Below are 23,711 nucleotides of genomic sequence, written 5' to 3'. Positions count from 1 at the left end.
CAGCCAGCGCGGCAGGAACTGGAACTCGCACCGGCCCGGCCACATTCCTCCTCCCAGCTGGGAGGGCCCTGGAGGGCACGCCCAGGAGAGGGCTGGGAGGGCCCCGGAGGGGGCTGGGAGAGGGCTGGGAGAGGGCTGGGAGGGCCCCGGGAGAGGGCTGGGAGGGCCCCGGGAGAGGGCTGGGAGGGCCCCGGGAGAGGGCTGGGAGGGCCCCGGGAGAGGGCTGGGAGGGCCCGGGAGAGGGCTGGGAGGGCCCGGAGAGGGCTGGGAGGGCCCGGGAGAGGGCTGGGAGAGGGCTGGGAGGGCCCGGGAGAGGGCGGGGAGGGCCCCGGGAGAGGGCTGGGAGGGCCCGGGAGAGGGCTGGGAGGGCCCGGAGAGGGCTGGGAGGGCCCCGGGAGAGGGTTGGGAGAGGGCTGGGAGGGGGCTGGGAGGGCCCGGGAGAGGGCTGGGCGGGCCCCGGGAGAGGGCTGGGAGGGCCCGGGAGAGGGCTGGGAGGGCCCGGGAGAGGGCTGGGCGCGCGCTCAGACCCGGGTGAGCGGGTGAGCGGGCTGCGGGGAGTGTCCGGCGCTGCGGGGAGGGTCTGGCACTGCGAAAAGGCCACACAGACTGAAGGGCTGGGCGCACCTGGGCCAAGGGCGTCCTCTTGGAGTCCCCGGAGACCCCACAGCGGCCGCCCCCTGTGCTCGGCCATCACCCCAATCCTGTCCGGGAGCCGGACCTCCTGACCTAAACCCTCAACGGGTGAACTCCCGACCCTAAGAGGGACACCCTGAACCCGCTGAACCTGGCCGGTTACACACACGAACACACACACACACACACACACACACACACACTCACACACACACCACACACATACACACACACACACTCACACACTCACACACACACACACACACACACACACACACACACACACACGTGCGCGCCGCCACCTGCGCACACACCTAGACCCGCCATCCAGAGCCACCGGCAGGCCACGCCTTCAGGGGTCCAAACAGCCTTAGCAGGCCCCCTTCGAACGGGATGGAAACCGCAGGCACCCGACCAGCCGCCCCCACCCCGCTGAGACCGGGGAGCCGGGAAGGACGCCCGCCGCCCGCCTCTCCTACCTGGCGGCCCCGCGGACCTGGGCGCGGCCCCCCGGGCCCCGGAGCGGAGCTGGGGGCAGTCACATCCCCGGCGGCGCCCTCGGCGGGGCAGGTCCCTCCGCCGTCCGGCCCGGCAGAGCGATCCGGCCGGGCAGAGCGATCCGGCCGGGCAGAGCGATCCGGCCGGGCAGAGCGATCCCGCCCGGCAGAGCGATCCCGGCCGGCAGAGCGATCCGGCCCGGCAGAGCGATCCGGCCGGGCAGAGCGATCCGGCCCGGCAGAGCGATCCCGGCCGGCAGAGCGATCCGGCCCGGCAGAGCGATCCGGCCCGGCAGAGCGATCCCGCCCGGCAGAGCGATCCCGCCCGGCAGAGCGATCCGGCCCGGCAGAGCGATCGGGCCCGGCAGAGCGATCACGGCCGGGCAGAGCGATCCCGGCCGGGCAGAGCGATCCGGCCCGGCAGAGCGATCGGGCCCGGCAGAGCGATCCGGCCCGGCAGAGCGATCCCGCCCGGCAGAGCGATCGGGCCCCCGCGGGGCGGGGCTCCGGTCCGGCCTGGGCGGGAGGCGGGGCGGGGCGGGCGGAGACTGCGAGGGCGGCGACCAGTAGGGAGCGGGCGGGCGCCCCAGCCTCGCCCCTTCCCGCCGCCGCCCCGCCTCCCGCCCCGCGGCCGCGGGCGCCGGGACGCCGGGAGGCTGCGGGCCGGGACCAGGGGTGTGGGGGGACCGCCCGAAGCGCCGGACTCCTCACCTTGACCTGGAGATGGGCTGCCTCCCAGCGGTCAGGCCCAGGCCTGCGTCCCGGAGGCGGACACTGCCGCCCGCCCTCTCCGGCTGGCTGTGACCTCGCTGGGACCTCGGACATGTGAGGATCCAATGAGCAATGCCTGCGGACCAGCGCTCACAGACCCCGCTCCGGAGCCATAACCATTACAGACACCAGTGTCCGGCTTGTTGGCCAGATGGACTTTCTTTTAAGCTTAAAACCCACTTAGTCCAGGGACTGACAGCAAATGCGCTCTTACTCAGAGAGATGCAGTGAATGGCTGGGGCACCCCTCACATCCCATGCAGCTGGGGGGTAGGGGGAACTGCGCCCTGCAGCGGGCCAAGGCCAAGGCCAAGGCCAAGGCCAGGAGCAGCCGGCCTGCTCTCCCCACTGCCTCCTGCCTCGGCGCCAGCAAGCAGCGGCAGCCCGCCTGCTTTGAGGGCTCCTGGCCCTCTTCCCAGGGCACAGAGTAAAGGATGGCGGCTCCTTCCTGCCGTAGCTCAGCCTGCCACCCTCCCGCATCTCCCTGCCCATCCTCCCCTACCCCATCACCTGCATGAAGGAGCAGGCCCAGTAGTCCTCCCGCCGCCATGCCTGTGGCCTGGCCTCAGGACAGTTTCCCACTGTGTTTATCTGCTTCTGGAGCTCACGGTGTCCTCTTCTCAGGGGAACAAGCTCAGGAGGAGGCCAGTGAATAAATACTATGAGGTTCTCAGAATTCCCTCTCTCCCTACACCTCTTCAGGGTGCTCCTTCTGCCAGCCTGTCTGCAGTGGCAGCCCGGGGAGACCTGGCCTCGGGCGCCCACATCAGCCCTATCTGAGGCATGACCTCAGCGCTGGGAGCTCCAGGGTCCGGGTCCGCTGCGCAGCCAGGCTGAGGCAGCTGTTCTCACAGGCCCTCAGGAGCCCTCCCCCCACGCCACCTGGCTCCTTCAGCGCCGCCTCCGAAACAGGCAGTGGCTGACGCTGCAGCCCAGGCCCGCGCCCCCCGCTGGGGAGCACCAACGGGTCGCCCCCTCATGCTCATGCTCATGCAGTGAAGGCTGTTAACACTTTGCAAGTAGAGAGAAAGACTGACTTGTGCAACCATGTGGAAATGAAGTTATACTTTCCTTCTATTTCCCTTTCCGTCCTGCACCACCCACCCACTCCTGCCCCAAGCTCCCTACCCAGCACCTGGACTAGGGGGGATCTCACACATGCACGAGTGGGAATGGGGTTGGGGACCTTCCCTTTCCGTCTCTCCTATAACCACTCTCCTCTCGGAAGTCCCAGCTTCCTCCCCCGCTGCAGAGTGCACACCCTCTCCCCTCTCCCCCCTCCCCTGTCCCCTGACCCCTCTCCACCCCCCTCCCCCCTCCCTTCTCCTCTCTCCCCAGTCCTCTTCCCTCTCCCGTCCCTCTCCCTGTCCCCTGTCCCCTCTCTCCTCTCCCCTGTCCCCTGTCCCCTCTCCCCTCTCCCTTCTCCCTTCTCCCCTCTCCTCTTTCCTCTCTCCCCTTTCCCCTGTCCCCTCTCCCCTATCCCCTCTCCCCTTTTTCCTCTCCCTTCTCCCCTCTCCACTCTACCCTGTCCCCTGTCCCCTGTCTCCTCTCTCCTCGCCCCTGTCCCCTGTCCCCTGTCCCCTCTCCCCTCTCCCCTCTCCCCTCTCCCTTCTGCCCTCTCCTCTTTCTCTCTCTCCCTGTCACCCTGGCCCCTCCCCCTCTATCCCCTCTCCCTTTTTCCTTCCTCATCTCCTCTCCCTCTCCACTCTACACCTGTCCCTGTCCCTGTCCCTGTCCCCTCTCCTCACCTCTCCCCTCTCCCTCTCCCCTGTCCCTTGTCCCCTGTCCCCTCTCCCCTCTCCCCTCTCCCTCTCCCCTGTCCCTTCTCCCTCTCCCCTCTCCCCTCTCTCCTCTCCCTCTCCTCTCTCCCTCTCCCTCTCCTCTGTCCCCTCTCCCCTCTCCCCTCTCCCCTCTCTTCCTGCCCCCTTTCCTGGCACCTCAGGATCCAGCGGCCTTGCTCCCCTGGGTGGAGGCTGCCTGCTGGGTCTCAGAGCCGCACAGGTGCTCTGAGTGTGTGCCTCAGTGTCAGACACAGCCTCAGGATGAAGGCGGCAGACACAGCGGGAGGGACGGGAGGAGCAGACAGCACCCGCAGCCGGGGGATAGCAGGTGGAGCACATCCTCCCCCCTGCCCTAACCCAGGACGCACCGTGTGGAAGACGGGACGGTCTGCCAGCCGGGCACCGTCCTGCAGAGCGGGCATGCCCCGCGGGTGTTCGGTCTCTCACCTGTCAAGCTGCTCCGAGCACCGGCCCCTTTGAGGAGGAAAACCTGGTAATGCCCACGAAAAGCCAGTGACCGGGCATCCTGACCAGTGATCTGAGAAATAGCCCACCCTGTGCCCTTGTGCCCGTGTGCCCATGTGCCCCGTGTGCCCCGTGTGCCCGTGTGCCCCGTGTGCCCCGTGTGCTTGTGTGCCCCATGTGCCCCATGTGCCCCCTGTGCCCCGTGTGCCCCGTGTACTTGTGTGCCCCATGTGCCCCATGTGCCCCCTGTGCCCCGTGTGCCCCGTGTGCCCCATGTGCCCCATGTGCCCCGTGTGCCCCGTGTGCCCTGTGTGCCTGTGTGCCCCCTGTGCCCCGTGTGCCCTGTGTGCTTGTGTGCCCCATGTGCCCCGTGTGCCCCGTGTGCTTGTGTGCCCCGTGTGCCCCATGTGCCCCGTGTGCCCCGTGTGCCCGTGTGCCCCCTGTGCCCCGTGTGCCCCGTGTGCCCCGTGTGCCCGTGTGCCCCGTGTGCCCCGTGTGCCCTGTGTGCCCGTGTGTCCCGTGTGCCCCGTGTGGCAGGGCACTCGGAAGCACTGCTGGCTTCACGAGGAAGCTCGTGGCCTGGTGCCTGGGCACAGGCTCTGCCCCGGAGCCCGCACTCAGCAGCTGTGTGCCGGCTCTCGGGCCCACCTCTGGGTGCAGCAGTGGCTCCAAGCCCCCGAGAATGACAGGAAGAGGACGAGGCTGGAAAGTCGGCCAAGAACAGCATGGACCACATGAGCAAGTAGGGGGCAAAGCCAAAAAGAAGTGGTCCCAAGGCAGGTCCAGACAAGCTCAGTAAGTGGGTCTTGTTTGACCAGGCAGCCTGGACGAGCTCTGTAAGGAAGTGCCCAGGCCCAGCCGTCACCCAGCTGCTGTCTGGAGAGAGGAGACCCGGACCCTCGGCCAGGGCCGCCTCAGGGGCCTCGTCCAGGACTCGCTACGCTAGTCTCCAAGCTCAGAGCGCAATGAGTCTCGCCGGACTGCGGTGGGGTGCAGGCTGCTGGGGGGAGCTGGTGCACACAGAACACGGGTGCTGCTGTCAGTCAGGGCTGCCCCTCGGAGCAGCAGGGAGGTGGCTGCTGGGGAGGTGGCACAGCTCACCCACCCGTCAGGACAGCCAGCGAGGCCGTGCCCACGCCCTCTCCTCTACCGCCCCCCTGAGGACGCCAGTGAACACCCAGAGACAAGGGTCTGAGAGGGAAGAATTTTGAATGAGGGTGCTGCTACCCCAGGGTGAAGGAACCATGGGGCCTGAGCACTTGCATTGCAAGATCTTCCTGGCAGCAGAGGGAAATGAGCTCAGTTGCCTTTAATTGTGGCAAATAAAGAAAATCGCCTTCTTGCCCCCAGGGCCTCTGCAATTCCTGCTGCAGCTATTTTCGTTATTTATGGACCTGCCAGCGCCGCTCACTGAACCGCAAGTCCCTGCGACAGACTGAGAAACCACTGCCCTACATGGACTTCCTCCGCAGCCTACTTCTCTGCCCCTTCACACGCTCCCAGCGCTGGCCGCCACGGACCACTCTCGACCTCCTCTCTCACCACTTTCCGCCCGCGACCTCTCAGTTCTGAGCAGCTCACACTCTCCCTTTCTCCGGCAGTGCTCTGTGGCTTCCTCCGCCCGCGGCTCCCTGCCTCTGCAGGACCCACCGCGCAGCCCTGGGAAGCAGGGAAAGCTGCTGGGACCCTGTGAGGTCAGACAGACTGCCTTCGGGGCCTCCCCTCGAAACGCGGCCTTACAGTGTGTGTGTTTAATTGGTTTTGATTGATTTTTCTCATTTTTCTCCTCTTTGCATACGTGGTAATTTTTGTTGTTTTTGTTGTTCATCCTTACCTGAAATTGTTACTGTGGCTGTCCCACCAGCAAAGAAAGGAAAACTGAGAGACAGGAGATGGCAAACAAGTTTAGCTTCAAACACACTTAGAAATGTTAGACAAGCATTTTTAGAATAAAAAAGTAACTATGACTTTGTTCTTTTCAGCAAATACTAACTGCAAGCATGATTACTTCTATAGTTGTTATTGGAGGGTTTTCCAAGAATGCGTGCGCCCAGGAGAACAGGCCTCGGCCAGCGAGGGGGGATGGGGGAGAGCATGAAGGGCGGCCCTCCTGGCCGCAGAAGCAGAGGGAAACCTGCTCGGACTCCGAGGGTCATGTTTGACGACCCATTCACCTGGTTCAAAGGTTGTGTTAGCGCTTACCTATTCCCTTCTCTCCTCTTTCCCAGAACAATTTGGCAACAACTCAGCAGCAAGTGAACTGCTGTTCAACGATAGTCTATCCATGGCTGCCCTGCGGAGGGTGGGGAGCCGGACAGCTTTCAGCCTTGGGTTCAAAGGTGGGAGAAGAGGCCAGAGAGCCAGAGATTCTTCTTCGCCTCTCACATCCTCGTAAGTAAACCAGTGAACTGGGCCTGGATGTGTGTGCTGACTGTCCTACTCCAGGACAGTTAGATCTGCTGGTGAGCATGGCACACCATGTCTTCAGAGGAAGAGGAAAAGCCTGAGGTCTCAGTCCCCCAAAATGGCATCAAAGATTCAGGATCCCGAGTGGACCTGACTTGGACAGGAAGCACAGACGTGCCCCTGAGTGAGACGTGCATGGGCTCTCTGAAGGCATGCTCCTCTAGCTATGTTACCCAATCCATGCAGCTTCTAGAAACCCGAAGTGTTCAAATCCTGTGTAATTCAATAACTTTAAAGACCCTGCTCCTGAGCGGCACCAGCTCTGCCCACGGGGCCCCCAGTGACTGTCCCACCACTGGACATGGCTGCTCTGAAGTCTGGGACAGCTGTCACTCCCCCACCCCCGAACTCATTTTTACCCAAATGGACATTCTGCTTGTTGGAAATGTCCACCTGAGCAGACATGGCCTTCACAGCCCCCCTTTCCTCCCAGCCAGCCACTCAGCGAGTCACATGTCAGCCCCTCCCTCGTGAGCAGCCTTGGTCTGCGGTCTTCCCTTCTTGTCACCTCCTGTTGGGGTTTCTTAGTGTGTTTTATTTTTATTACTAGAGGCTTGGTGCATGAAATTTGTGCACAGGGAGAAGGGTGTCCCTCACCCCAGCCTGCACCCTCTCCAATCTGGGGCCCCTTGAAGGATGTCCTACTGCTGGTTTACAGGGTTTAGGCCTAAACTGGCAGTCGGACATCCCTCTCGCAATCCGGGAATGCTGGCTCCTAACCACTCACCTGCCTGCCTGGCTGCCTGATTGCCCCTAACCACTCTGCATGCTAGCCTGCTCACCCCCAAATGCCCCACCGCCAGCCTAATCACCCCCAACTGCCCTCAATGCCAGTGTTCTCGCCCCCTGACTGCCTCCCCTGCCAGCTTGCTCACCCCCAACTGCCCCCCCCCGCTGGCCTTCTCACCCCCACCCTCTCTCCCCACTGGCCTACTTGCTCCCAGCTGGCTGCCTGCTGGCCTGCTCACAACAAACTTTCCCCCACTCTCCTGATCACCTCCAACTGACCCCCTCTGCCAGCCTGATCACCCACAACTGCTCTCTCCTCTTGGCCTCTAACTGCCTCTACCTCGGCTCCGCCACCATGGCTCTGTGCAGAAGAACATCCGGAAGGTCTCCTGGAAGGTCTCCCCGTCTAATTAGCATATTACCCTTTTATTACTATAGATAGAGGCCTGGTGCACAGGTGGGGGCCAGCTAGTTTGCCCTGAAGGGTGTCCAGATCAGGGTGGGGGATCCCTTGGGGTGTGGAGTGGCCTGGGCAAAGGTCTTGATGGTTTGCAGGACAGCCATGCCCTAATGGGGTGAGGGGCCCCACTGGGAGGGGGGGGGCATGGCCAGCCTGGGTGAGGGGCTGAGGGCTGTTTTCAAGCTAGCCACAGCCCCTTCAGGGTGGGGGTTCGCACTGGGGTGCCTGGCCAGCCTGAGTGAGGGGCTGAGGCTGTTTACAGACTGGCCAAGCCCCCTGGTGATCCAGGCTCCCAGACCCTCCTTTTTTTCTTTTTTTAAGCACCTCCTTGAGTGGAGACCAGGACTGGCCAGGGCAAGTGGGAAGCTTGGCTTTCTCCAACACCAGGGGAAACTCAAGCCTCCTGCTTGCTGCAGCTGCATGGCTGCCGCCATCTTTGTTGGGCTAATTGGCATACTTCACTCCTAATTGTCTGGTGGGTGTAGTGGAGTGATGGTCAATTTGCATGTTTCTCTTTTATTAGTGTAGATTATTATTTCAGACAGAGGAAGGGAGAAGGAGAGGGGAATAGAAACATCACTGATGTGTGAAAATCATTGATCAGTTTCCTCTTTCTGGGGATCAAGCCCACAACCTGGGCATGTGCCCTGACCAGGAATGGAACCATGACCTCCTGGTTCATAGGTCAATGCTCAACAACTGAGCCTCTGCAGCTGGGCTCCTGTTTGGTGTTGATATCTGGGCAATGCTACCCTCATGGAGTTGGGAAGAACTCATGAGTTTGAAAGTGTTTACTGTAGACAAATTGTTTGAAAGTCATCTAATTCAAGAAAGAATAACTTGAAGAGCTCTCTATCTATTAAAGAAATTGAATTTGTAATTGAAAACTTTCCTGCAAAGAAACTTCAGGCCCAAACAATATCCTTGATGAATTCCACTGGACACTTAAGGAAGAATTAATATTAATTCTGTACAAACTCTACCAGAAAATTGAAGAGGAGTGAACACTTTCCAGCTCACATGGTCTTCTCAACTCCATGAGGCTGGGAAGCAAAACCAAACAGTGGCTGACAAGCAAAAAGACTGCAGACCAAGATTCCTCATGAGAGAAGGTGCTAACAGGTGTAATTTCACTCACTTGTGGAATTTAGTGAACAGACTGAACTAACACACAAAATAGAAACACTCATAGATAGAGAGCAGGCTGACAGCTCTGGTCGGGGAGAGTGTTGAAGGGTGAGGGGATTGAGGGGAGAGAGAGAGAGAGAGAGAGAGAGAGAGAGAGAGAGAGAGAGAGAGAGAGAGAGAGAGAGAACTCATGGACATGGCCAAGTGTGGTGATTGCAGTGGGGAGGGGGAGCAGAGGTGGAAGAGGGCATGAGACGATAAATGGTGATGGAAAAGAAAAAGATCCTATATAACAAAAACCTAATATGCTAAGTGTCTGGTCTACTGGTCAGCCATTCAACTAATCAAAGCATAATATTCTAATGATACGCTAAAGCCGATCAACTGGTAACTATGACGTGCACTGACGATCAGGGGGCAGACACTCCAACTGGTATGTTAACTTGCTGCTAGGGCCCAGCTGATCAGGACTGAGGGAGATGGGCCAACATGCCCTGGAGCCCTCCCGCAGTTCCTCCCTCGCTGGCCAACCTCCTGTGAACCTCTCCAGCCTGATCATGCACCAGTGAGGTCCCTCAGGCTGGCCTGCACCCTCTCACAATCCTGGACCCCTCAGGGGATGTTGGAGAGCCAATTTCAGCCCGATCCCACAGGCCAGGCCGTGTGATGCACCCACTGGTGCATGCATTTGTGCACCAGGCCTCTAGTAATTAAATAAATAAGCAAAAAGTCTGTCCATTTCACTTCAATTTCAATGTTTTTTGCATAATTTTCCCCAATAATTTGTTATTATTCTTTTAATACTTGTAGGATAGTGCAGTGATATCACTTAACTCCTGACAATTCTTAATCATTCTTTTCAGATATTTGTCCATTTTATTGTCTTCTCAAAGAAGCAGCCTTTGGTGTCACTGAGTTTCTGTTGTGTTTCTGTTTTCTATTTAATTACATTCTGCTTTGCTCTTTATTTTCTCTTGTCTGTTTGCTTTGGATGTAATTTATTCTTCTTTTCTAGTTACTTAAGGTGGAGGCTGTGGCACTGATTTGACACTTTTTCAGCCTTTTAAGTTAGGCATTTAGTGCTGATCACTTCTCCATGGTGACGTGTCAATTCACATGCACCAACCTCACCGCCCTGCACTTCTATTTCTCCTGCAGGCCTGTGTGCTGTTTCTGTCACTCATTCCACTTGTCCATGTTACCAACCTAACACTATGCTATTGTGAGTTCCATTTAGATGGTTAATCTTCTTTTGAAGAAATTTAAATAATAATTTTGTTGCCATTTCCAGTGCTTCTAAATTCTTCTGGATATATCCAGATTCTCTTTATTTTTTTCATTTTCCTTTTGCCAAAGGGTTTCGTTTAATATTTCTGTAGTGAAGTCTGCAGGGGAGGAATTCAGCTTTTTATGTATGAAACAATTTAGTTGTGCCATATTTTTAAAGGATAGTTTTACAGAGTATAGATTTCTAAGTTGAGAGGTTTTTTGCTTCGGGACCTTAGAAATAAGGCCCCAATGTCTCTGACTGCATTGCTTCCACGGCAAAGCGCCCGCCTTCTCACCCGGGTTCCCCGTGGGATGTTTTTCTTCTGGCTGCTTTTAAGATTTTTTTCTTTTATCACTTTATTTATTTATTTATTTTAATATATTATACTGATTTTTAACAGAGAAGAAGGGAGAGAGATAGAGAGTCAGAAATATCGATCAGCTGACTCCTGCACACCTCCTACTGGGGATGTGCCTGCAACTAAGGTACATGCCCTTAACCGGAATGGAACCTGGGACACTTTAGTCCGCAGGCCGACGCTCTATCCACTGAGCCAAACACTTTTTATCACTTTAAGTAATTTATTATAATAAAATATGGTTTTATTTATTATAATGAAATATGGTTTCATAATTGTGATAAAACATAATTTTCTCTGTGTTTCTTAGGGGTCATTGAATTTCCTGGATCTGTGGATTTATAATTTTCACCCAACTGGAAAGAGTTTGGGCCATTGACTTCTAATCTTTGTTCTGTCACCTTCCCTTCCTTCCTCTTGGGGTCTTCGATTACACGTGTTCTTGTCTGCTTAAAGTTGTCCTGCAGTTCGCTGGTGCCTGGCTTGTTTGTTTGTTTGTTTTCCTCCTCTGTGTTTCATTTGGCTAGTTTTTATTGCTCTGTCTCTAAATTCATTCATCTCTTCTTTTGCAATGTCTAAACTCTTGTTAATCTCATCCAGTATATTTTTTATCTCAAATATTGTAGTTTTCATTTCTAAAAGTTAGAAGTGGGTCTCTTTGTTTGGGAACTTTCATTTTTCTACACAGGTCTTCCAACATATAGAATACAATTATAATAATTGTTCTAATGCCTTCACCTGTTAATTTTAACATGTGTGTGTGTTTAATTGGTTTTGATTGATTTTTCTCATTTTTCTCCTCTTTGCATACGTGGTAATTTTTGTTGTTTTTGTTGTTCATCCTTACCTAAGGATATTTTTTTCCCATTGATTTTTAGGAGTGGAAGGAGGGAGAAAAGGAGGGAGGGAAGGAGGAACGGAGAGAGAGAGAAAGAAAGAGGGGGGGCGAGAAACATCAAAGTAAGAGAGACAGCCCTAGCCGGTTTGGCTCAGTCGATAGAGAGTCAGCCTGCAGCCTGAAGGGTCCCGGGTTTGATTCTGGTCAAGGACATTAAAATAAAAAAATAAAAAGTAAGTAAGTAAATAAATAAATAAATAAATAAATAAATAAAAGTGAGAAAGACACATGGATTGGTTGCCTCCCACACATACCAGACCAGGACCAGAGGATCAAGTCTGCAACCGAGGTAGGTGCCCTTGACCAGGAATCCAACCCACGCCCCTTTAAAGCGCAGGTGTACACTCTCACCCCTGAGCCACACCGCAGGGCCATGGTGACTTCCGTGGCATGCCACGCACTGTGGAGTTAAACTTGGTGGATTCGGGGTGGTTTGTGTTTTGGATATATTCACGTTATTGGAAATGCTTTGATTCTTTGAATCTTAGTTTTATGACTTGTTAGGCAGGGCCCAGCAGCCTACCCCTGGGTTCACTCTGTCTGCCTGCAGAGGCACGATCCTCCTCGTCTTCCTCCGAGAGCCGCTGAGTTGGAGGTTTCCGGTCTGGCAGGTGGGGAGAGAATTATTCTGGCTTGCTGCGCTGCCCACTCTCCTATCTCACCTTTGGGGCAGTTCTTTTCTGGCCTCAGTAGTTTCTTCACACACATGTACTGAGTCTAAAGGGGACCCTCTGCCATCCGAGCCCTCACTGGTCCTCTGCTCCTTCCTCGCCTGCCCGCCCTGTGACCCCAAGCCCTGTGACCTCCCTTGGCTCAGCCCTGGCTCCTCCAATCAGGAGGGTCTGATTTGTGTCGGGCCCTGCCCTGTGGAAATGGTGGACATGCTTCCGTGTCTGACACCACACTCCCCGCCACAAGCAGGAGCAGTGGGAGGGCGCGGCCTGCTTGGCTCCAGTCACTCGCTGGTCTCCACCATCTTACACACTGGAGTTCACGGACTTCATACAGCGTTGGGGTGTCTGTACAGAGCAAACGTAGGCCCCGTCGCTCACTCTCAGCCGCAGCACAGTTCTGCTCCGTTTCCGAAGTTGGCTGTGAGCAAGCCTAGCATTTTCACACATCTCAAAAAATGTTCATTTTAATTTTGCTTGGAAAGTTTTAGAATTATTTATAAAACATAACCCAGAATTGATCAATGTTGGATCCAGTCTTTTGAGGAAGAGAACTGAGAATGTTGTCAGGTAAAAGCCAGGCCCAGAGTGGCGGTGAGGCCCGGCCTTAGGGAGGACGCCCGGTGTGTCACCCAGACAGGAGGAGCCCTGTGAGAGGGAAGTGGGAGGAGGAGGAGGGAGGAAAGGCAGGCAGGAGGGAGGCGAGCTGTATGAGGTCCAAAGAGCAGGACCCTCCATCTCCAGGTTTGCCAAACCAAGCCTTTGGAAGGACCCACGAGCCTTTGTGATTGGCTGGTTAAACACAGCCTGAGGAGGAAAAAGTTGCGAGGAAATTCTAAGGATTTAAAAAATGTGAAAGAGGAAGTGACATTCTGCACCAGTGTCTCTCAAAAGCCCCTGAGACACTTTCAAGAATCCACAAGTCAAAACTACTTTAACACCCGCACTGGTTTGGCTCAGTGGACAGAGCGTCGATCTGTGGACTGAAGGGTCCCGGGTTTGATTATGGTCAAGGGCACAAGCCTGGTTTGGGGTTCAGTCCCCAGTAGAGGGTGTGCAGGAGACAGCCAGTCAATGATTCTCTCTCATCATTGATGTTTCTATCTCTCTGACATCAATAAAAATATTTTTTAAAAAATAACTACTTTAACAACAACTCACCGTGTTCCTTGTCCACACACACCCCGCCTGGCACTTAGGAGCCGGGCGGGACCCCCTGGAAGGCCGGCATGGCGCAGCCCCGGCCTTCCTCTGTCTCCCGGGAGTAGCGAGAGAGATTTCCATTCAGTGTGAAACACCGCACTGCTCTCAACTGTTTTCAAAATACGTATTTTATAAGAGGAACCTTATTTATGTTAAAGGTAATGAATTTATTGTTATTTAAATTACCAATAAAAAGTCGCTTTTAAGTTTGTTTCTATTCTGACACAATGAATATCAGTAGTTAGCCATGGGAACACATCTCTTCAGAGCCCTCCCCAGTCTGAGTGCAGAGGGCGCTGAGCAGGAGTCTGGCCTGGGCTCTCCAGGAGCGGGGGCAGCCCCGTGGCCCCCGGAGGCGCCGGACAGAGCCATCAGGAAGCTGCCGCAGAGCCAACGACCCCCCCTGGCGGCTTCGCCTGGTGCCCAGGTCCCAGGTGGTATGGCTCCAAACCCTGCCCAGCTTCCTCAGGGCTGTGCGGAACCTCCAGGCACTTCCCACTTATTCCACCAAAACATTGCCAGCTGCTCTTCCCGCCTGTGCCTGCCGACTGCTCACTCCTGTGGGAGGAAGCGCCTAAATGCTGGGCGCCTACTGGTGCCAGCCAATGAGGCAGTCTTAGGAGGACATCGAATTTCCTGCTCCTTGTTTCAGAGACAGGAAGACAGGCCCCAGTTCTCCAGGAGCTTGCCTGGCTCCCAGGCTGCTCCTCCAGGTTCTCCTCACTCTGAGCTGCTCTCCCAGGGACTCCTCACCCCCAGGCTGCTCTCCCAGGGTCTCCTCACTCCCAGGCTGCTCTCCCAGGGACTCCTCACTCCTTGGCTGCTCTCCCAGGGTCTCCTCACTCCCAGGCTGCTCTCCCAGGGACTCCTCACTCCCAGGCTGCTCTCCCAGGGACTCCTCACTCCCAGGCTGCTCTCCCAGGGTCTCCTCACTCCCAGGCTGCTCTCCCAGGGACTCCTCACTCTGAGCTGCTCTCCCAGGGACTCCTCACTCCCAGGCTGCTCTCTCAGGGACTCCTCACTCCCAGGCTGCTCTCCCAGGGAATCCTCACTCCCAGGCTGCTCTCCCAGGGAATCCTCACTCTGAGCTGCTCTCCCAGGGACTCCTCACTCCCAGGCTGCTCTCCCAGGGAATCCTCACTCCCAGGCTGCTCTCCCAGGGACTCCTCACTCTGAGATGCTCTCCCAGGGACTCCTTACTCTGAGCTGCTCTCCCAGGGACTCCTCACTCCCAGGCTGCTCTCCCAGGGACTCCTCACTCCCAGGCTGCTCTCCCAGGGACTCCTCACTCTGAGCTGCTCTCCCAGGGACTCCTCACTCCCAGGCTGCTCTCCCAGGGACTCCTCACTCCCAGGCTGCTCTCCCAGGGAATCCTCACTCCCAGGCTGCTCTCCCAGGGAATCCTCACTCCCAGGCTGCTCTCCCAGGGACTCCTCACTCCCAGGCTGCTCTCCCAGGGAATCCTCACTCCCAGGCTGCTCTCCCAGGGAATCCTCACTCTGAGTTGCTCTCCCAGGGACTCCTCACTCTGAACTGCTCTCCCAGAGACTCCTCACTCCCAGGCTGCTCTCCCAGGGACTCCTCACTCTGAGCTGCTCTCCCAGGGACTCCTCACTCTGAGTTGCTCTCCCAGGGACTCCTCACTCTGAGTTGCTCTCCCAGGGACTCCTCACTCTGAGCTGCTCTCCCAGGGACTCCTCACTCTGAGCTGCTCTCCCAGGGTCTCCTCACTCCCAGGCTGCTCTCCCAGGGACTCCTCACTCCCAGGCTGCCTGTCTGTTCACACACACTGCGCCTTGCAAGGTGGCTGTCATCTGCCAAGGACAAGCACCCTGAAACAGGCAGGAGTGGCTGCAGGCCACACCCTTCCACCCCCAGCACCCGCTGGGTTGCTGAGCAGCCATTTAGCTCTCTGTGCCTTAGTGTCCTTGACGATAAAATAATGTCACAATAGTCCTTATTTTATGGGATGTTGTGCGGTCTGAGTAAGTTAATATGTTAACACATTTAAGCATCGTCTGACGTGGTGAGTGGCAGAGATGATCATTCTCCGTCTGTGATTTACTTGGGCAGCTCACTCCAGCTTCTGACCCTGTGAAATGGGAGTAAGGATCCCTGCCCACGGACACTGGCGAGTCGCTGAGAAAATCACAGGCCATCGAGGCCCTGCGTGTGATGCACCGTGCTATCAGTGAGCGAGTGCGCAGGAGTTCAGGAGGCGAACACGCCTGTGCGATGCACTTGGGAGCAGGGTGTCCTGGTAGAGCGGCCGGTGTTTCTGGCTACGGTCACACTCGTCAGCACCGCTGACAGATTCCTCTTTGGGAAGCACAGCCGCCCACACAGAGGCGCGGGCTCCGCGCACACTCAGGTCTGCAGGGACCCGGGATGGGAAGGGTCCGCGGTGGCCCGGGCCGGCGGCTCATGCGCGTTCTGAGCCCATCAGGAACTGAAACCCAAATAGTCCACAGGAAGCCAAAACTTGAAGGAAACCAAAGGTCAGTTTGCAACCAGCAGTTTCTCAACCTTCCCTGCGTCAGCGCGAACTCTAATCATTACCAGGCGCAGGGCTGTGGCTCTGGCTCTCATGGCTGAAACGTTTGGTCCCTGCTCGAGTCACATCCTGCCCTGACAGCTGCCAACTTCAGGCCCTCTCTCCAGGCTCCTCTCCCCCTGCCACATGGGCACCGCCAGTCCTCAGCTCAGCCCTGTGTCCTCCCACGTGCCCCCCCCCCCACGCACGTGCACCCCCTCCCATCTGAAGTCCTCACTGGTGCTTCCCAGCCCGTCACCATCAACTGCCTCTTCTGCTCTGCGGCTCTGCTCCTGACCTCTCTCCCTGCTGGCAATTGAGCAGCACGAGGGAAGGGCCTGGGTTTGTTTCGCTCATCGCTGTCTTATCCTTGTCTGGAGAGAGCCTGGGTGTGCCCAGTGCATGTAAATGACGCACCCAACGAACTGATGAACAGACGAACCACTTAACTCCACACAGTGAAAGTCCTGTACCTGATCCCAGTGTGTCTCGTTTTTCCCATTTAAGAAGAGTTCATCTTTTGTGCTCAGCCTTTTCACAGCAGCCTACTGTACACGTGCACACAGCACCTGTGTCTCCCAACACCTGTCCCTGCACCTCACCTGTCCCTGCACCTCACCTGTCCCTGCACCACACCTGTCCCTGCACCACACCTGTCCAGCACACACCTGTCCCTGCACCACACTTGTCCCTGAACACACCTGTCCCTGCACCACACCTGTCCCTGCACCTCACCTGTCCCTGCACCTCACCTGTCCCTGTCCTGCACCTCACCTGTCCCTGCTCCACACCTATCCCTGCTCACACCTGTCCCTGCACACACCTGTCTGTGCACCACACCTGTCCCTGAACACCTGTCCCTGCACCTCACCTGTCCCTGCACCTCACCTGTCCCTGCACCACACCTGTCCCTGCACCTCACCTGTCCCTGTCCTGCACCTCACCTGTCCCTGTGCCATACCTGTCCCTGCACACACCTGTCTCTGCACACACCTGTCCCTGCACCACACCTGTCCGTGCACACACCTGTCCATGCACACACCGGTCCCTGCACACACCTGTCCCTGCACCACACCGGTCCCTGCACCACACCTGTCCCTGCACACATGCAGCCCATCAGCTTCAGGGCAGCTTTGCTGTCCCGGTTCCAGCTGAAGGTTGGTGGGAGGTGGACTCAGCCGATGTGACATCAGAAGATGGGGATCTGGAGAGAGTGTTTCTTGTTCTTAAAAAAACGGGGGCTTGGGCATTGGAAGAAGCAAGCAGAGAGAGCTGAAGTCCCGTCACCAACCAGCCATCTCCAAGCTGCCTTCCGAGCCCAGAGGAGGGGTCACACAGGTGCTCAGGGCAGCAGCCAGCCCGCCCGCCTTCTGTGCTGCGGAGGTGGGAAGAGACCTGACACTGGGACCCTAACCCTCCTCACACCCAGGCTGGGCAGCCCGGGCCCCCACATAGGGAAAAGCTACCTCATGAATCCGACGAAGCGACGCTGGCCCAGTAGGCTCACACCACTGCACTTCACACTCTGCTGGGCCTCCTAACCTCTGTCTCCTGACAGACTCTAAGGGTCCCCGGGAGCCTGTGTGCCTGCAGAGCTGCCAGTGCTCCTGAGACACACACTTACTTGGTAGCCAGTAAGACATGGAGCCCCCAGGGCTCCTCTGCCCGGGTGCAGGGGCAGCGGATCTGCGGGCAGGGGGCCAGGCAGAGCGGCCTCAGGCCAGTGGCAGTGTGCCATGGCCTGTCTGGCAGAAGCTTTGGTTGGGACGGGGTGGAGGCTGCTGGGAGCGCGTGGTGCTCAGGCTGAGCTGCGCGAGGACCACCTCTCCTGCAGAACTTCCAGGCCCAACCAGGACGTGGGCAGAGCTCCGCCTGGCCCCATCTGCTTGTCAGAGTCCCAGACGCTTTGTGGTCAGTGTTAAGTACGTTTGAATTTTCCAGAAGTGCAGCTGCCAAGAAAATTGAGGGGAAATAGAACTTCATATGTACATACATACACATACATCAGAGCTTTGGAAATGCTGTTTCACCACAGGAGAACTCACATCGCCGGAGGCAATGCTGTCCCTGGTGTCTGACTCTCCAGATGCGGCTGCTCCCATTGCCACAGAGCCTCCTCGCCCAGACACCCCTCAGTGTCTGTGCCACGGCTCCTGTCTCCCCCAGGCCGGCCGGCCACTTCCGTGCGTGGTGGATGAATGAGAGAACCCACACGTCTCCTTCACATGTGGCAGTGGAGCATAGCCAAGTGTTTCCGTCCTGGACAGGTACGCATGTGATCCATGAATTTCATTATCGGAGAGTAAAGACAATGTTATAAAGTATTTTTTTAATAAATAAACAGCGTCATCCTCACCAGTGTTGCCCAGTGATTAGACATCAGCCCACGCATGGAGGGGTTTTATTCCCCACCAAGAGCACGTACCCAGTCGGAGCACATGCAGGAGGCATCCGTCAATGTCTCTCTCTCTCCTTCTTTTTCTCCCTCCCTCCCTCTCCGCCTGTTTGCCTCCCTCTCTCCCTTCCTTCCACTCTGAAAAGCAATAGGAAAAATATCCTCAAGGTGAGGATTGACAACAACAAAAAAGAGTAGTAGGTATGATGAAATTAAGAACCATTGACCTAAACCTCTTAATTCATCCCTCAAAGCAAGGCTACTGCCCTCGCAGGTTTGGCTCAGTGGAGTAGCTCATTTTCAGGTTCCTTACATATTCTGTTCACTGTAAGTTATGGTGTATACAAAATCAGAGGCCAGTGCCTTCTTAACAAATGTCAAGGTCATGAAAGAAAAGTGTCCTTTTGATCAACACATCCCGGGTTGGATTCTGGTCTAGGGCATGTACCTTAGTTGCAAGCTTCTCCCCAGCCTTGGCCCTGGTCAGGACTTGTGCAGGAGGCAACCAGTCAATGTGTTTCTCTCACGTCGATGTTTGTGTCTTTCCCTCTCTCCTGCTCTCCCTTAAAAAACAAACAAACAAAAAGCTCCTGGGTCAAGATGAAAACTGTTTTCTTTGACTGGTCCTTGTCTACTTGTTTGTCCTTGACCTATTCCATTATTCAGCCAGTCTGGGGCACAGACAACAATGTGAGGGCTGGGGCTGGGTGGAGTGGGACGAGGCAGAAGGAAATGGGGGACATCTGTAATAATATCAACAATAAAAATAAAATATAATTTTAAAATAAAGTGTAAGTACAAAATTAATTGATTGATTAATTAATTAAATTTTAAAGAAGGGCTTGACCCAACATTGTTGGCTGACATCCCTGAGCAATAGCTACCACAGTGAAGATTGAAGGTCTTAACATGTTATCCTTCTCCCTTTTCTACATCTGATTCCCACTCCTCACCTGAGCTGCAGTGTGCATTGTGGCTGCTAAATGTTACTGACGTTTGAACTCACCTTTGTGACTGCCCTTCACTTATGCCAGAAACTCTTCCCTTCCTCAAGACTCTCAGTCAGAGAAACAGTAATAAGGCTACCAGGAGATGTGACCAAAGGGAGAAGGAGACATTCACCAGACTAAGCCCTGGCTCAGAAACACCCTCACCCAGAGACGATGCAGGAAGCTGCCAGAGTAGGTCCTCTATGTGGTTCCCCAGGCGGCTGTGCAGAGAAACCAGAACATCTCGGTGAGCAATGCATTCTGGATACGTGTGTGTATGTGTGTGTGTGTGTGAGAGAGAGTGTGTGTGTGTGAGAGTGTGTGAGTGAGAGTGTGTGCGTGTCTGTGTGTGTGTGAGTGTGTGTGTGTGAGTGAGTGTGTGTGAGTGAGTGTGTGTGAGTGTGTGTGTGAGTGAGTGTGTGTGTGAGTGTGTGTGTGAGTGTGTGTGAGTGTGTGTGTGTGTGTGAGTGTGTGTGTGAGTGTGTGTGAGTGAGTGTGTGTGAGTGAGTGTGTGTGAGTGTGTGTGTGTGTGTGTGTGTGTGTGGTAGCCAAGGAGGAGCCCTCAGCAATCCTCCCCCTCATCAGCTTCAAGGGTGAGGAGGTGGCCTCTCGGAGCCATCGCTCACCAGCCTTGTCTGCACTTTCTCTGTCCAGGGGTGGTGGGGCTTTGCTTGGATGATCTCGCCCGATAGGCCCTTCCTCTCCCTCTTCCCCTTTCGTCTTCCCCCTTTTCCTCTCCTTCCTGTTCTCCATCTCCCTCTACCACCTCTTTCAAGTCTCAGTTCTCACTTTCCATCCACCATGAAAGGCCCTGTCCATATTTCTATATTTTCATGGAAATGTATTAGTAGACATTATTTTGAACTGTAATATTTTACTATTCCATATATGAAAAGTATTGATATAATTCAGAATTATTTCCCCTAGCCCATTAATAGTAAATTTTGCTTTGATTTACTCAAAGATTTATTTCAAGCATAGAATTCTGGGAGTACTTCATTCCAAAAAAAGCTAAATATATTTTTAAGAAAATTCAGCTTGCTGCTCAAAGTGGGCTTCATAATGCTTTCCCAATGAGATATAAGCACAAAGGTCCATGTAATAAGACAACGTTGCATTGGTATATCTGTGGTTAAATGGGTTTGACTGATGAAACTGTCATTATATTATACTAGAGGCTTGATGCACGAAATTCATGCCAGGGTCTTGGCCCCGACCCCCACCCTCTGCCACCACAGCCAGGGGTCCCAGCTGCCTCTGCCTTGGCCCCTGCCCGCTGTGGTTTTGTCTGGAAGTATGATCTAATCAGCATAGTAAGCCTTTATTATTATAGATTATCCTTTTACACACCTTAGATTAGAATGCAATGTCACCTTAAGGAAATAATATACTTGAATATTTAACTCAAAGCCACAGTCACTCTTTCCTGTTTATATAGATGTCATTGGGTTGGCTTTTCTCAGTGTTTCGCATGCTTCTATTTCTCAGAAAAGCAAACCAATTTGCTGACCCCTGCCCCAGGCTTCTAGGTGTGGCCCTGGAAGACACTGTAGACCTGGCTGATGGCACATCCTGCTGAAATGCGCAGAGCTGACTTCTGTGTTAGCCATGAGTCAGAACAAAGAAGGTACAGCTCTGCTTTGAACTCCTTCTGGGAGATGCAAGGTGTCTGTTTCCCTTCATACAAACCGGAAAAGCCAAGAAAGCCAGTTTGTAGAAAAAGAGAAAAAGCAAAAGGTGGCGAGAAGATGCGGAGAAACCACCTCCTTGCTGGTGCCAGAGTCCTCGCCCACCCACCGGGGCCGTGGGAGGCTCCCCAGATGCTGACCACCAGGTCTCTTTCTGCTTGATCAAAGTTGCACATTTGAACTAACCCGTGGTTCTTGCAATGACCAACTCTTACTGTTTGTAATCTCCAACCTCTAATTGGGTGTCCCCTGCTCTTATAAGATAACATTTTTCTAAGATTTGGTTGTTATTGCAAGATTTGGCACATCTCACTTCCTGTCCACACATCCATTATTGTGTGTTTGTATGTATATGTGAGTGTGAGAGGAGACCACGTGTGGATGGACATCTGACTTCTTACTCAAAATAAACTCTGGCAAAGGGACAAGCCACTGTGCCTACTGGCAGCATTTTCTTGTCCAGGAAGGACACACAGGAATACAAGATATCATCAGGCGTGTTCCTGTTGACCAGGGCTCACACAGGAGGGCGAGTCCAGTTCTGACAGCACACGTGACCCTGGCGGTGCTGCGACGGCCCAGGGCCGGGGGACACTCCCCGCTGTCTGTGGCTGTGTCCTGCCTCATGGCAGGCCCAGCCTCTGAGACGGTACATCTTCTTTCAAGCTGCATCCCGGGGTACAGCTTGAAAGCCGGCCTATGGCATGAGGATGGCCCACTCCCATTTCTATTGGTTCACAGGGTGATCATCTGAGCTGGGAAGTACATACTTTGAACATATGAGACCAATGTACCTCTTTGCAGGCCAGCCTTGCCCGGAGGCCTCGCCGCTCTGGAAAAGAGACATGCATCCCCTGGGGGAGGAGGATGCAGGGGGAGCAAAGAAGGCATTGCTCCCCTTTGAACTTCAGAGCAGAATCAAAGGCCATGGCCATGGAGCTGTGAATAGGGTTTAAGTTCATGGCCGTTACAGTGGAGCCTAGCCTCTCCAGAAGGCTGTTCGAGAAGTGATTTGTTCCAGAAGGCTGTTTGAGAAGTGATTTGTTCCGAAACTGAACCATTTCCTCTTAGGAATAATGTAAGTGGAATTAATCTGTCCCAGGCCCCAAATGATCCCGTGCTGACCTTCCCCATGCACAGCGCGTGTCTGACACGCTGTTTACTATGAACACACACTTCTCTGACATCCACCGGACCGCCTCCCGCTGAGCTTAAAGGAACCACGCCCCGCACTGGCCCAGGTGTCCGTCAGGCAGCCTGCGGCATCTTCGCTTGTTCACAGGGCACTGCCCGGAAATGCTGCCACGGCTAACGGCTCTTCCTTCACCAAATCAGCCAGTATTCCCAGCTCTCCGTGCCTGAGCTCATTGCTGCTTTCACACCCTAGCCACAGTAGCACGCTTTTTTCAATCTTTAATTTCTTTATTGATTAAGGTATTATATATGTGTTCTCATTTCCCCATTAACACCCCAAACCACCGTCACCCCCCTGTTGTCTGCGTCCATTGGTTAGGCTTATATGCATACATACAAGTCCTTTGGTTGATCTCTTCTCCTTACCCCCACTCTCCCCTACCTTCCATGAGGCTTGACAGTCTGATTGATGCTTCTCATGTGGGTAGTATATGGAGTCTTTAGGGTTTTCTATGTATAGTATCATGTCATCTGCAAATAAGGACAATTTTACTTCTTTCCAATTTGGATGCCTTTTATTTTTTCTTCTTATCTGATCACAATGGCTAGTACTTCCAATACTATGTCAAACAGGAGTGGTGTGAGTGGGCATCCTTGTCTTGTTCCTGTTCTTAGGGAAAATGGTTCTAGTTTTTGTTCATTGAGTATGATGTTGGCTGTGGGTTTGTCATATATGGCTTTATTATGTTCAGACAAAGAGAGACTCTCTTTTTGTCTTCTACTCCCACCTTGCTGAGAGTTTTTATTAAGAAAAGCTGTTGGATTTTGTTAAATGCTTTTTCTGCATCAATTGATATGACTATGTGATTTTTATCTTTCAGTTTGTTTATGTGATGCATCACATTTAATGATTTGCGGATATTGTACCATCCTTGCATCCCTGGGATAAATCCTACTTGGTCATGGAGTATGATCTTTCTGATGTATTGCTGGATCCGATTTGCTAGAATTTTGTTGAGGTTTTGGTATTTATGTTTATGAGAGATATTGGCCTATAATTATCTTTCATTGAGTTGTCTTTATCTGGTTTGGGTATTAGGGTGATGCTGGCTTCATAGAAGGAGTTTGGAAGTGTTCTTTCCTCCTGAATTTTTTGGAATAGTCTGAGGAGGATAGGTTTTAGTTCTTCCTTGAATGCTTGGTAAAACTCCCCTGTGAAGCCATCTCGCCCTGGCTTTTGTTTGCTGTGAGCTTTCTGATGACTGCTTCAATTTCTTCTATAGTTATCGGCCTATTGATATTTTTAGAATTTTCCTGATTGAGTTTTGGAAGGTTGTATTTTTCTAGGAATATGTCCATTTCCTCCAAGTTGTCTAGTTTGTTGGAGTAGAGTTGTTAATAGTATTTTTTAACAAATCTTTGTATTTCTGTGGGGTCTGTTGTTATTTCACCTCTTTCATATCTGATTTTGTTTATTTGGGTCCTCTCTCTTTGCTTCTTGGTGTGCCTGGTTATAGATTTATCAATATTGTTTATCCTTTCAAAGAACCAGCTCTTGGTTTCATTGATCTTTTGTATTTTTTTTTTTTTTTTTTTTGTCATTTATTTCTGCTCCAATCTTTATTATCTTCTTTCTTCTGCAC

The 23,711-nt window shown here is 54.3% G+C and overlaps 1 protein-coding gene across 1 annotated transcript in view; it reads right to left on the bottom strand.

The window, feature by feature from the left end:
* Positions 1 to 1,215, bottom strand: part of IL1R1 (interleukin 1 receptor type 1) — a 55,846-nt gene extending 54,631 nt beyond the window's left edge. Inside the window, exon 1 of the mRNA XM_045587289.1 lies at positions 1,113 to 1,215. The gene's annotated coding sequence lies outside the window, so the exon portion shown is untranslated. The remainder of the gene's footprint in view (positions 1 to 1,112) is intronic.
* Positions 1,216 to 23,711: the final 22,496 nt, after the last annotated feature.

Source organism: Pipistrellus kuhlii, unplaced genomic scaffold (genome assembly GCF_014108245.1).
Source record: "Pipistrellus kuhlii isolate mPipKuh1 unplaced genomic scaffold, mPipKuh1.p scaffold_m20_p_27, whole genome shotgun sequence".
Classification (NCBI taxonomy): domain Eukaryota; kingdom Metazoa; phylum Chordata; class Mammalia; order Chiroptera; family Vespertilionidae; genus Pipistrellus; species Pipistrellus kuhlii.
This window is presented reverse-complemented; position numbering and strand designations above follow the sequence as displayed.